At 36.0% G+C, this 10998-nt stretch overlaps 1 long non-coding RNA gene across 1 annotated transcript; it reads right to left on the reverse strand.

Moving 5' to 3' along the window:
- Positions 1–839: 839 nt before the first annotated feature.
- Positions 840–6198, reverse strand: LOC142098586 (uncharacterized). The gene is made up of 3 exons (XR_012678358.1): positions 6052–6198; positions 1877–2033; positions 840–1101 (listed from the first exon to the last, which is right to left on the reverse strand). It is a non-coding gene; the product is annotated as an uncharacterized LOC142098586 (long non-coding RNA).
- Positions 6199–10998: the final 4800 nt, after the last annotated feature.

The raw sequence follows: 10998 nt of genomic DNA on the forward strand, positions 1-10998 counted from the left end.
AAATTTCCATCACTGTGAATAACACCACAATTTCCTAAGTCTCCCAAGCCCGTTGCCTTGGTGTCCCACATGACTCTGCCCTCTGTTTTATTCCTCACATCCAGACTCTCTCCCAGGCAGAAATATTGCAGTCACCAGCAACAGACTAGATATATGCATCATTTTGATGTTATATTATTTCATGAGGAAATGTGTATAATGTCTATGAAAAACCATAGATAGTTCACAAATTAACTGTGTTTGGGTAAAAAAATAATTTAATGATTATATGATTCAAAACATAGTAAGCAGGTGCTGTCAGCAGAGGAAATAGATGCTCCTATAGATCAAAGTTTATGCTATTTCCAGCAATGCGTTTCACGGTGGCTTAGTGGTTAGCACTTCTGCCTCACAGCACTGGGGTCATGAGTTTGATCCCCGACCATGGCCTTATCTGCGTGGAGTTTGTATGTTCTCCCCATGTTTGCGTGGGTTTCCTCCAGGTGCTCCGGTTTTCTCCCACACTCCAAAAACATACTGGTAGGTAAATTGGCTGCTATTAAATTGCCCTTAGTTTCTCTCGGTCTGTGTGTGTGTGTGTTAGGGGATTTAGATTGTAAGCTCCAAAGGGGGCAGAGACTGATGTGAAAGTGTTCTCTGTACAGTGCTGCGGAATTAGTGGCGCTATATAAATAAATAAATAGATGATGATGATGAATAGTTAGACTATCTTCAACAGAAACGTATGTGAGAAAGGAGGAAAGAGCCCGCAACATACATACAATTTCCAAGGTAAGGTATCATTAACCTATCAAATTAGTATTTGGAATGACCATATTCAAAAAAATCTATAAGTGCAGTTTTAATCTTTTATTATTTAGTCAATAAATCCACTCAATCTATCAGAGCCAGGTTTTCTTAAAAAATGAGGGTGCCATAAAGGAGAGAAGATTTTGATGGGCTGAAATCTGTCATTATAGAAAATCTTCTCCTTTTCCAATTTGAAGGTTAAGTGACTTCTTTGATATCTCTCAACACCCATCAGTCTCTTCAGCATCTGGGTCTTCCCCTTATCACTGTTGTCCTCATGACCATCATTCAGCAAAGTCAGGTTCTTCTTTCCTACAAATATAACACTGATCGTTTACTAGTCCCAGAAAGACATTAGGGAAACCTGTATCCTTTGAAATATTCTCTTTGAAGAATATACAGATTAAACAGCTATGTTTAGAAAAACAGCTGTGACCCTGCACCAAGCAAGGTACCGGGTCTATCCGGATGTACCACATTCACAATGTATATAAGTGGGAATAGACAATTATAGAAATTATTGTTTTAAACAAAAATACTACATAGGTACTGTATGTACAGGACATGTCTGTAAATATTCTGCCCCCTCCTTGTAATATATATGACTGTGCTGTTATTATTTTGTACATATTTGAATTGTCATTTTATACCTGCACCTTAGAGGCCAGATGTAGTTGGAAGGTTGTGAGTGGCTGTGATCTATAGATGTGGGGGAACAATTCTATAGGTCTCAGATGTTGTCAGTTTATAGAGAAGCAAATCAATGTATGACACAAAACACATTAAGGCTTCTGACGAACACATGGGACTATCATCATCAGGAATATGGGAAAACTATGTTAAAAAGGAGGGAAGAGTCCGTTATATACATATATATATTCCAAGATAAGTTTTCGATAATTAATCAATTTTTGGAATGAGAATATACCACGATTATGTGGTTGCAATTTTATTCTTTTAGCCTTTAGTTAACAAATCCACTCAATCTATCAGAGCCTCTAGCTCCTCTTTTGACATCTCCTGCTGACCACTTTATAGATAAAGTCAGTTGACGTGAAGGGAAGGAGATAGATATTTATGGACTAACCTCTGTCATTATAGAGCAACTTCTCCTTTTTAAATTCACCGAAGGTGAAGTGACTTCTTTAATCTCTCAATTCTTGACTGGCTCTTCAGGATCTGTGTCTTCCCCACATCACTGCTTTCCTCCTGATCATCATTCACCAAAGTCAGGTTATTCTTTCCTACAAATATAAGATTGAATACCAGAAACATATCAGGCAAAACTATCATTTGAAATGTTTACTTTGGTGAATATACAGAACAATGATTGTGCTTAGAAACAAAGTTGTGACCTGGCACCAAGCAAGTTGCCAGGTCCATTCAGGTGTACCACACTCACAATGTGTACAAAAGGGAAGAGACAATTATAGACATTATTGTTTTAAACAAAAATACTTCATATATACAAGTGTGTAAATATCATACCTCATCCATGTAATATCTATGACTTGTAGTTAATATTATTTTGTATATATTTTCGCTAGACTAACAATGATACACCATAATTAACTTTAGATTTAATATAATAGGTACAGGGCATTGGATAAAATAAAAAATATAATAAATGTCATATAAGATAAATGCAATATAGTTCAAAAATTAAAGGATACAAATACATAAATATAACGCTTACATAATTCATATAGTCTGTTTGCTGGGACAAGACATAATTATATGGACAGTCCTCGATTGGATTGAGTCCCCAGAGTTGACCACTTCTAGTAACATACAGGGCATTTATGAAGATTGTTCCCTGTGAGGCCACTCAGAGGGGCAGAGTGTCTGCTAAAATGGTGATGAAATTGACACCTGGCTGTGAATCTTAACTTGTTCAGAAATAGTCCAAAATTATTATACCTGCCATGTCTCTTCTTTGACACGTCACAGAGACATAATTCCCCATTTAATTAGCCAATCATAACTCCACATATAATTGGATATGTAATTTGACAATATTATGACAATATTAAGCCTCATTCCAGAAGTTACATGAGTATTACAGCTTCTCTATACAGCAGTTATTTATAATTAGCACAACTTTTAAAGTTTCAATCTCTTTGGAGACAGGGGTCTGTTTTAGTTGACAACACAACCTTGCCAATCTAAATTTAATTCAAGAGAGAGGGAGAGTTGTTATTGCACAAGTAGTGGGACAAACCACATTAAAAAATAAGTAAAGATATTATACCAACTTTATTCGTAAGGGGGTGCTCTTCCAATATAGTTTGAACTATATGTACATAAAGTTCGAAGTGAAGTCTAAGTATATAAAAAGAAGGCACTTCAGTCCACTAATGAATAATTTACAAATAAAATCTCTTATGGATGATCAACATTTGTAGTCTCATTATTTGGCAAATACGCCTTTATTCCAGAGATCAATGTTGGTGTAATATTAAAAACAATAGAGAATGTGTATAAGAAAAGAAATGGTGAATTTAAAAACAAAACAGACCCTTCAGTGTATATCAAGAACAATTCTATGGGAATGTGAGATACCAAAGTCACTGGAAGTCCAATATTACTTATTGCTTTATTATAAGTATTATTGTTCATCCAATTATAGACATCTGAACATTTTCTAACAGTCCCTATATATTAAATTACTGTAAGAAACTAATCCTAGCCTCATATAAGCATATCAAACAGCAAGCAGTACAAGGGGAGGATTGTCTATAGGGTAAATATGAACAATGTGAGTCTGATTGCTCCTGTCTGAATGTGTTTGTCCAAAAGTGAGCAAAACACATAATATTATGGAAAGGAAATTCAATCCTCACATAACCCTATATATTCAATACAATATTATCCACTGCAAACGGTCACTCTATTTGTTATTTGAGCAGAAAATATGTGGTTATTGCATTAATATATAGTGAAAAATTGCCTTTTGTCTTAATAGATCTCTCCCTAAGATCATAACACTATTATATGTGAAACTTAGTCTCATGTATTGGTAACCAAATTCAACTGCTACATGTTATTATCCCAGAAATAGTAGTGGTCTCATACATGCAACCTAGTTTCTAGTGTTTATGATCCAACTCTGCTGCTACACAATAGACAGTGGCAATAAACTCAGATTGTGTTGTCCCACTAAATAGTTGTTATTTGATGTTCATATCATTATATCTTTACAAATAAAATCTCCATTCATCCCAATATTAAATCACTGTTCAAAAAAAGGTATATTTTATATAAATTCTTGTGTGCTATTGGGCTTGTGACCAATATACATTACAGAGACCAATTTACATTACAATGGACATGTTTTGAGTAACATATATAAAATATAGAAAGCACAGTATACACTACAAACCAACCCTATTCTCCAGTCCACAACACAATACAATCCCCAAAACTTCTGGTGGTTTCATGATTCAGACCCTCCCCTCCACTTCATTATTTTATCTCTCTAAAATGCAGATCAGATCACTGGTAGCAACATAATGCAGACCTCACAAATGTCTAGTGCCAGGATAATGCAGACCCAGTTACTCATATGGCTATATAATGCTGACCAGTGAGTATGACACCATTGGCTTCTAATAAAGTATCAGTGTTGACCAATCAGAAGCTGATGCCACATCATGTGATTTCTCACACAAAGCGCTGCCAGCTTATTACTTCAACACTGATGTAATAATATAAAATACAAACTTTATTGGCTTCTTTGAACCACAAGGATCCTACGGAGCTACAAAGTTTGGATGTCCACCCCTGTCATCACCAACACACTGTAGATGCAGTCATTGTGGAGGGGAACTAATGACAACACTAAGGTATGAGACACAGAGGACCTTCATGCTACAGACTCAATTTAGATAATGAAAATTAAGGCTCAACAATGATTATATCCCCATATAGCTTACTGTATATATGGTCTTATTTGCTGCTGAGGTGCTTGAATAAGTCAAACATGTTGTAGTTACAACAACAAAGTAGATTATTAATTATTAATTACATAATTTTGATGATTATATTATTTCATAAGGAAATGTATATGACTTCTGCTGAATACATAGATAGCTCCCAAAAGCACTGGGCCTGATTCATACAGACAAGCAAAGCAAAAGAAAGGCATAAATTTGCTCTTAGACAAACCATGTTACAATGCAAGGGGTGCAAATTAGTTTATTGTTTTGCACGTAAGGAAAACACTGGCTGTTTTTCATGTATCACACAAATACTTGATTGCTTTATTTTGAAACAGAAATTTAAAGCTGACCTAGGACATGTCCTACCCCAACTATAGATATGCCCCCATATTTTTAATTTACCTACCTCTCCAATGCAACATGGTTTTGCCAAGGTGCAAATTTACTTCTTTTTTTGCTTTGCTCTCTTTAATGACTCAGGCCCATTGTGTTTAAGTGATTTTTTTATGATGTTCTAAAAAAGGATCAATACCCAGATCTCCCTTTAAAATCATGTAACATCATAGTTACTTACTCTCCCGGAATGTCCGGGAGACTCCCAAATTTCTGGGATTCTTCCCAGACTCTCAGGGCAGCAGGCTATTCTCCCTGATCCTGGCCAGCTGTGTAAACAAAACGGAGGGGGGGGGCTTAGTGACATCATGGAGGTGTCCTCATGACACCGCCCTCTGTTTTTATTGGTCCAAAGTGGTGATATCCATTTTGGGGGTGGGGCTAATGACTCAATTCTTCAAGCCACGCCACCACACACCCACCTGCAACCCGGCCTATGTAGGCAAGTATGTGTAACATCAGGAAATGCTGGAGGGTATTTATCTTATAATCAGTCCAGCTGAACCGAAATAAGGATAGGATCCTTGGAAAAATTCACTGTCACCTGAGTGATTATATAATTCAAAATATAGTCAGCAGTCACTGTCACCAGAGGAGATAGAGGCTCAGATAAATCAAGTAAAGAATAAAATTGCACTTACAGAATAGTGAATGCAAATCACATTATACAATATATTATGCAGCTCCTCCAAAATGCAGCAGTCACCAAATGAAAGCTTGTGATATTCACAGCAACGCGTTTCGATAATTAGACTTCATCAGACATAGAGGAAAATCAGATGTGGGAAAGGAGGAATGAGCCACTATGTATATATGATTTCCAAAGGTAAATTGTTGACAATTATAGTCAAATAAATTTTTATATGACCATATACAAAAAATTAAGTTGCCATGCAGGTGAGAATATAGACAGTTTTAATGGGCTAACCTTGGTACAAATTTAGCAACTTCTTATCCAATATACTGAATAGGAGGAGACCTCTGACGTATCTCTCAATATCTGGCTGACACTCCAGGATCTGGGTCTTCTCCTTATCACTGCTGTATTCCTGTTCATCAATCACCAAAATGAGGTTCTTCTTTCCTACAAATATGACACTGATTGTTTACTAGTCCCAGAAAGACATTAGGCAAACCTATATTATTGATATTTTCTTTGGTGAATATACAAAAGAAAAACCTCTGTTTAGAATAAAAGATGTGACCCTAAACGTAGGGAGTTGTCCGGTCCCTTCAAGTGTAACACACTTACAATATACACGAGAGATAAGAGACAATCATTGTTTTAAAGAAATATACTACCCGTGTATAATGTATGTACAAGTCTGTAAATCCCCTCCATGTAATATCTATGACTTTGCTATCATTATAATTTAGAATGACCATTTCATATGTGACCTTGGAGGTCAGATTGAGTTGTATTTTATTTGAGAGGCTGCAGGTGGTTATATGTAGAAACAATTATATATTTGTCATATGTCATTTTACAGAGATTCAAATTTATTTATGACACAAAACACATTCGGATTAATTTACTAACATTGAGTTTAGGTGCAAAGTTTGCTCTGAACCACAGCAACCAAACAATGGTCAGCACTTATCTGTCCAGTGCAAATTACATATTGAGAGTAACTCTCTGATCAGTTGCTCTGTTTAGTGTAAATTTTGATTCTAAATGCCATTGACCTTATGTAACAAACACATTGAATGCCCCACAAATTGCTTGTGTCTGCACTGTGCAACTCTATGGTCTGCTTAGAGGCCTTCACTGTGCACTACTACTCTCCGCTCTGTGTGAATGTGCATAGTCTGCGGAAGGTGAAAATATATTAGGAGACGCACTTTGCAAATGTGTAAATGTCACACTTCCTTCCACTATAGAACCATCTCTGCCATTAAATTAAACTTAGAGAATAAAGCACTCTGATTCCAACATAATACTAATTCAATATTAACATTTCATATTATATTATTATTTGTTAAATTATCAATACTTTATATCTTACAAATCACCAATGAAATTTTATTTTATTTTGGATTTGTAGGCTATATAATTTTTATATATTGTTAACTTGCACAAAATATCAAATGTTTGATTAACTAAATTATAGTATTGAGTGTAAAGAAACAAGCAGCAAAGATTCTAAAAATGTTTAAGAAAATTATGTTATATTTTATATGAATCCAATTGTTTATTAATATATTTCTGAAACCAAACTTGTTGCTTCAACCTTTGTCCTTCTTGTACTAGAAAAATGACCCAGATACATGTTTCAGGTATAAACTCAGAGTTTATTCATTACAGGCAGGTGTAACAGTTATATACCACATCGTAAGATGTACCGTGCCTGTTTCGAATGGTTACATGATCAGACTTTGAATACGGTATTACCCAATCTTATTTCATTTAAAAATGTTTTAATCAGTGGGTACATCCATTACATACAGCTTTTTATCTGTGTGTGGTATTATGAATTGTCAGTCATTATAGTAATCATACAATTCATAATTTATTCAATCAGTATGACATCTAATTCAAAACATAGTTGCCAATTTTACAAACATCCCCTCCAGAAAATCCCAGAGGAGAGGTATTTGGGTAATTGCCAAGTACAGGGGGGGGTGTGATGCAACAAATTAATTATTTTGGTCCCACCCCCTGCTGTGAAATACCGCAACTGCATCCGCGGATCGTGAGTCGGGTCAAAATTATGTGATTCTCAGAAAATTTCATCATTGAGGCTCCTGTCCCACCCATATTATTAGGAAATGGGTGGGACCTTGGAGAAAGGCCCGCTCTCCTGGGGCTGGGAGAACTCCTCAAAGTTCGGGAGTCTCCTGGACATTCCAGGAGAGTAGGCATGTATGATTTAAATGTGTTTGCTGTGTGTACTAAGGGTTTATTTATTCCGACAAATCTCTTTCATCCTGCAAAATCAGGTGTGTCATGCCAGCTTCTAAACATTGCTTTTCACACTCCTATTAATTTATTAGTGTGTTGAATAGTTTATGCTTCACACTTTATGGTGAGTCTGTACTTTAACACATAGTGCATTATCTTCTGTTCAATGTTTCTGTAACTAGAAACACTATTCACATAATATCTCCCTAAATCTCTGGCAGTTAATTCTGATAGTGGTTATAACTGTGGTGTATTTGAACTTATAATTTGCTGCTAGATCTCTTTTCATATAGGGGGATTTATAACAGTATCATTCTTTAGCAGCAAGATAATTATATAAATATTAATATATATTTTTAATTGTAAATTTACTTTGTCCCCATAATAAATGCATAATAATTGTCCCCATAATTCATAAGAAAATTGTGCCTCCTCATATGTGCTTAATGACTAGATAGCTCTTTTATAAATCTAGTGGAAATTGGATGAATGGAAATAATAAATGTGTATATAACTTATGTTTTAATAGTTAATACAAGTTAATATCCTGAAGTGGAGAATAATCTGTTCAACTATGTCTAAAAAAGTGGGAGATAAGACACATTCTTGTTTTCCATGTGCCTGACTGTACCATCTACATGAAGAAACCACAAGTATTGTGGAACCCTGCAAGGTCAAACTCTGTATAAGGGGGAGTGCTAAAATAGGGTGTGTTACTAAAATCTGCCCAGTAACACATAAAACTATATAAGTCTGTGTTAATGCATTATTTGATGTTCATATTCTTGATAGAAAGCTGTACCTATGTTTGTATGCTTGTATAAATGACCTCACATTTGGATCTTTGCCTTATGATTTGTAACTGCTTGGTAATATACTAGCTATAACAGCTTGGTGCCAAAACCAGGGATTCCATAGACGGCTCTCTCTAGAATATAGATAATAAATCCTAATCATGGGACTGGAATTGGCTGTGGCTGCAATTAAAAGGTGAGCTTTATTGCCTTATATTCCACTTTCTGAGATAAAGATTTATTGACTTTGAGAGGTGCTGCCTTAGCTGGAAAACGACCCTGACTTCTTAAGATGAAAATGTTCTTCTTTTACTAATACACAACGGTAGATACTTGTTTACTCTTTGTTCTATCAGTCTGTGTTTTTGCCCAATAAGGGGGTCTGAGTCTTGCATTGAAACATCTGTTGAATGAAAGGAGGCCCCTGAGTGTGACAAGAACGGAGTGTGTTTGTGGGGAGACAAGGAAATAACTTTCTCCTGACCCATGAGGGGTCAGTGAGTGACCTTAATGGTGCCAGATTGTGGAAAAAGGTAATTTGCAATTCCGTGATATGACTGCTTTGGCGGCTGATATGGTCAGATGGCAGATTAAATAAATCTAATTGGTAATGCAGAGTCTTAGATTGTCCCCCCTCACGTTATCTGTTTTCCCCGCCTTTATCAGGTCAGTTCCTGTTATTTGTGCTGTTAATATTAGGAAAAAGAAACATCTATAGCGCAGTTATAGCTTCATTATTTTTCATCTACAGTCTAACTAAAGCTTCTTTTCTCACTGATATTTGAGGTGTGTAACTGATTTAAAGAAACACACAGGCCCCTTTGGGGACATAAAAATGGCCCAAACACTAAGATGGCAACAGGCTGCTCCAGAGTGGACATAAAGTGGATTATTGTCTTTTGTTTTCTTCTTACAAGCAACAACTAAAAAGGAGTATTATGGTGACTCCTCTGGAGAGAACTCTCTAATACAGATACATAGTAAAGTTGCTAAGACTATGAATCACCAAGGTATTGGGTCTGTACACATCTGCGTTTAAATGCTAGAGATTGTATTCCCATGGTTGTAGTTCTGTTATCTTGGGGAGAAATTATAAACATTTGTAGAAGTTTAGTTGCTCCTGCTTGTGTGGCTGACGGATGCAAGGTGTATTTGCCCACTGAGGGTCCAACTAGTAGTTGCTAATAATGTTTCTTTGCTTAAGTAGGTATCACATTTTGCCAGGTAATTTGAAGAGTTAGGAAATGTGTTAGATTCTATGTTACATTCTGATTTCTGATTCTGTAAATGAGAATAACGATTCATGATGATTACGTTATACAATGTTATATCTCTTACCTAATATATACAGCAATTCTCTCTCAGAAGGTGAAGTACAATATTTCCATTTATGTCCAGTGGAGACGTAGAAGCAGACAGTGCATTCAGTAATGATCTTTTCCAACATCTTTCCTTCAATATTAGAGATGTTGAAGAGTTTGATCTGCCTCAGTAGACCAGAGAAATAGTTCATACTCAGTGCTCTATGTAACCATGTGACATCTTCCTCTTCCAGTGCAGAGAAAATCCCAACATTGTGACCCTGTGTGATGAATAAAACGGAAGATACAACATAAAATGCTGCTTAACGGCTGAGAGCCACATCTTAAATATAACATACACAACACTAACATATAGCCTATGGGGTCATTAATGATGCACAGCACATATATGTATGTGCAGTTGACCAGGCTTTTATGGGTAATCACATACACACCAGTTCATATCTCCACTGAGCTAAGCCCCTGTGCCATGACGGCATCCATTGTACAAGATCAATGCAGATTGGAAGGTCGGACACAATAGTTGGGATTCAACTTTTGCTTTTCTGTTTGTCTCCCAATAAACTGCTTAATTAACCCCTAGTAGTGTGTTATAGGGCATGAACTGACTGGACATTTGGGTTTTGCGTTTTTTTTTTTAAAAAAAACAGGCCACTTTTCACCAGTCATAAAGCACTGTGTAACTTCACATAAACAGGTTATTCTTTCAGTATGTTCCATTTCTATTCCTTCCTAATTATTTACATATATATCCGTAAAATGAAAACGAATTTTGATGGATGAGGCCCAAAGTCCAGTGCATCATTTTCCCTATCCTAGAGCATCCCACACCCCCCCTTATACACTCAGGTCGGTGT

Source organism: Mixophyes fleayi, chromosome 7 (assembly GCF_038048845.1).
Source record: "Mixophyes fleayi isolate aMixFle1 chromosome 7, aMixFle1.hap1, whole genome shotgun sequence".
NCBI classification, from domain to species: Eukaryota; Metazoa; Chordata; class Amphibia; order Anura; family Limnodynastidae; genus Mixophyes; species Mixophyes fleayi.